The sequence below is a fragment of the Gossypium hirsutum genome, chromosome D09, assembly GCF_007990345.1.
Source record: "Gossypium hirsutum isolate 1008001.06 chromosome D09, Gossypium_hirsutum_v2.1, whole genome shotgun sequence".
Classification (NCBI taxonomy): Eukaryota; Viridiplantae; Streptophyta; class Magnoliopsida; order Malvales; family Malvaceae; genus Gossypium; species Gossypium hirsutum.
This window is the reverse complement of record NC_053445.1, coordinates 34,669,943-34,674,167: the sequence shown is the minus strand read 5'-3', so window position 1 is coordinate 34,674,167 and position 4,225 is coordinate 34,669,943. Positions and strand designations below refer to the sequence as shown.

General features: G+C 27.8%; 1 long non-coding RNA gene across 1 annotated transcript; it reads right to left on the bottom strand.

Moving 5' to 3' along the window:
* Nucleotides 1–977: 977 nt before the first annotated feature.
* LOC121220835 (uncharacterized) lies at nt 978–1,873 on the bottom strand. The gene is made up of 2 exons (XR_005918049.1): nt 1,743–1,873; nt 978–1,379 (listed from the first exon to the last, which is right to left on the bottom strand). It is a non-coding gene; the product is annotated as an uncharacterized lncRNA (long non-coding RNA).
* Nucleotides 1,874–4,225: the final 2,352 nt, after the last annotated feature.

The following is a 4,225-nucleotide window of genomic DNA, read 5'->3' as shown; positions in this document are numbered from 1 at the left end:
TATTCTAGAATATTTTTAATTTTTTAATTTTTCTTTATATATTTTTTTGAATATTTTATAATTTTTTAAAAATATAAATTTTGAAATTTTTATAAATATTTTAAAATTTTGAAAATTATTTTGATTTTTTTTTGTAATTTTTGTTGAGAGAAAGGATAATTTGCTTATTTTGAAACTTGACAGGGACCAAAAGGATATTTACACTAATTTATTATTCAAATTATTAGAGTTATTCGAATTGTAAACCTCAACTTGATTTGAACTTAAAACTCGAATAATTTGAATAATTCGAATTTTTTTTTTCGAATCGAATCAAATTTTACTCACCTTTAATTATAATAAAAAAACAGAAATATTTAATTTTTCGGTCCGAATAGTTTTCCAAAATTGGGATAAACTTTGATTTAACTTTAATTTAATAATATTTTATTTGGTTTAAATAAAAAAACCTCCTTAAATGTCAAATAAGTTAGATTTCACTAAGCAAGAAAATCTTTTTTGCAATTTCTTTTTGCTATCTAAATTTTAGCTCGATTTAGGGAAAATTTTATTATGAAAATATCATTAAATTATCAATAATTTATAAAAAAAATAATAAAAAATAATTATCTTTTGAAGAAATTTTATAATTACTGAAGTTTCATTGTTTAAGAAATTATAATATTTTCAAAAAAATTAAAAAAATTGATGAACCAAAAAATTTTATATATATTGCAGGTTTTTAAATAAATAAAATATTAAAAATTGACCTCAGCACTTCCCCTGGGTGGATACATATTGATAAAATCAAATTATATAATTAAAGAAACCTAAAAATTACTATTTTTAACCATCACTTTTATTAATTTATATTTAATTTTCAATGACAAAGTGGAGTGGCACAAAAATATTGTTTTTTTTATTTCATTTAATAATATTTATTCTTTTCAAATTGCAAATAATTAAATTTGTGGATAAGTCAAACAGATTCCCTTAAATTAAAAAAACCATATTTATTATTATTATTTTATTTAATTACTATAGCCTATAGCTGCCCACTTTTTTGTTTCTTTCCAAGCTGTCCTTCGATTATTGGTGCAAACTTATTACTAATTAAATATGTACAGACCTTATTTTGCCCGGGCTCATATAATAACATAAATTAATCCCAGCCCAAACTAAAACTTAAATTACAAACCCTTTACCCAGGGCCCGATAAGCCCAAAACATTAACTAGTTTCAGTAAAACAAAATTGAAACCATAACCCTAGCTCCATTGCGCCGCTGCCCATGTGCCTCCAGCGCACTCGTCGCTCGAGACAGCTCCTACTTGCCCCAAAATGGCAAATCCTTGCCTCCGTTGACCACCATCGTCTGCAAAAGAAGGCTGAAAAAGATACCTGCAAGAAATATGAAAACAACAGCCAAGAGCAGTAGAGGCAGTGAAAAAAGAAAAGAAAAAACACTTTGTAATCGGTTATATAAGTCGAATACTAGCACTGTATATTGAGGGGGGAGCTCTTTGTTTTTTTATTTTCGGTATAAAAACCGACTGAAACCATTGTAAAGGGGGGAGAACAAATGTAAAGAAAAAAATATATTGAGAAATCAATACAAGAATCGCAAAAATTTTAAAAAAAAAGGTGTTCTTCCTTTTTATTCTTGTTTTCGAGTTCGTTTTTTCTTTATTTTTTTTCAATCATATATATACATATATATAATAGTTCATATTTACGGAAAATACAAAAAAAGTGATTCTTTACCTTTTTGAATTTTTCGGCCACCGCGACGGCGTCGACGGCGGAGCTTCACCGGACCCTTGGTCGGATTTTTGGAGAGGGGAGGGGATTTTGAGAGAAAAATCAGTTTTTTTTAAGAGAAAGGGCAGAAAATGAAGTTTAAAACTTTTTTTTTTATTTATAAAGGTATTAGAAACGGCGCCGTTTTGCCCTTAGAGGTCAGGTGCCAAAACGACGTCGTTTTGGCCCTGACCCGCGCGGTGACCCGACTCTGGGGGAGGATCCGCGTGTTTTCTAAAAGGGGGATATTTTCGCTCGCAGTCCCCCTGTTTCTTCAGCGCATTACAGCTTGGTCCTATTTCATTGTTTTCTTTTATTTTGGATCTAGCCCTGAAGTTTTACTTTTGTTTCATTTTAGTCCACTGATCCTTCTTGTTATTTATTATTTCGAATTGGCCCAGTATCTTCGTTCTTATTTCGATTTAATCCTTTTTAGCATCTTTTATTATTTAGTCAATTGTTTTTTAACATTATTACTTTTAATAATATTATTATTATTGTTATTATTATTATTATTATCATTATCATTATTATAATTGCCCTTATATATATACGTTTTTTTTATATATATACATATATTTTTTGTATATACTTACACACATACTTTTTGTAATATATATGTACACTTACATATTCTTCATTTTTTTAATATGTAGTTTATATGTGTGTTCTTTATATTTTATGATTCATACATATATCTATATATATACTTTTTATTTTATGATAGTTACATACATATGTATGTATATGCTTACTTATATATATTCTTTGTTTAATATTTTTAAAATACACATACATATATATATATTATAATGTTATTCACTATTATTGTTTCATTTGGTGTTAATTTATTTATTTATTTACATGCTCATTATTATTTTTATTTTATTTAGGTGCTTTAATTTTATATTTGTTTATTTACTTTTATTTGTTGATTTCTTTTCATTATATATTTGCCATCTTATTTATTTATCTTTTCTTATTTTGCTTGTGTTATTTACATTATCATTATTATCATTATCTTACATTTTACTCGGATTTATCAAAAACAAAAATTTTCAAATAAGGCAATGTTTTGCGTTTGGGAAATTCGAGAAAACGTGCCCTAAGGTGCTGGGTGTCGATTTTTCTCGTTCAACCAAATGGCTAAATATCCTTTTAAAAATTTTCGAAATAAGGCAATGTTTTGCATTTGAGAAATTTGAGAAAACGTGCCCTAAGGTGCTGGGTGTCGATTTTTCTCGTTTAACCAAATAGCCAAATATCCTCTCGAATTTCAATCCATGTCATCCAAGTTTTTTTATAGGATTGTATTTTAAATTTCTCTAAAATTTTTAGTTTTTCGACACTAAGACATTAAGTAATCAACTATGTACCAATTTTGGGCGTATCGAGGGTGCTAATCCTTCTTCGTGCGTAACCGACTCCCGAACCCGTTTTTCTGAATTTCGTGGACCAAAATCGTTGTTTTAATAAAATTAAATCGTTTATTAAAAACAACCACTTTTTGAGGTGATCTGATCACACCTCATCAAAAAGGATCGGTGGCGACTCCCGTTTTCGTTTCCATTTTTTAAAACCCAAGTCGACCCCGTTTTTCATCCAAAAAATGGTGTCAACAAAATATAAATAATAATTTATTTAGTTTTTTAATTTCACGAAAAAAATTATTTTAACTATTCATTTGATTTTTGTTAAATCATTTAAAATAGGTGAAAAAGTCAATGCTTATTTAATTTTAAAAAGTATTTTTAAAAATTAATTAAATGCTAACATATTGTATGTCACGTCAGTAAAATTAACAAATTTTAATTTTCTCATCACTTTTAGGTGATTTAACACGGCCTACGTGAAATAGAAAACAACCACCAAACGCAATAACGTATACTAAAATAATAAATGCTTTATAATAATTCAGTATTTATGTTTTATATATTTCGATAATAATAAATGACGGTAAAGTACTGCCAAAAATTGAATTTTATATGATTTTTGTTCACTTAATATTATCATTGTTGACACCAATTTTTTTATAAAACGGGGTCCACTTGAGTTATGAAAAAACAAAAACGAAAGTGGGAGTCGCCACCAACCTTTTTTGATGAAGTGTGATCGGGTCACCGAAAAGAGGTTGTTTTTAATAAACGATTTAATTTTTATTAAAACAACGATTTTGGTCTACGAAATTCAGAAAAACGGATTTGGGAGTCGGTTACGCACGAGGAAGAATTAGCACCCTCGATACGCCCAAAATTGGTACCTAGTTGATTAATTAATGTCTCAATGTCGAAGATCAAAAACTCGAAAAGAATTTTTAAAAAATACGATCCCTCTCTATTGTGTTATTTTAAAAATACTCGAATAAAAAAATGGGAAATGCTTCCTTATCTCGAAGTAACAATATGTCACATCCAGTAAGTTAGGACACGACACATCGTATTTTTGAG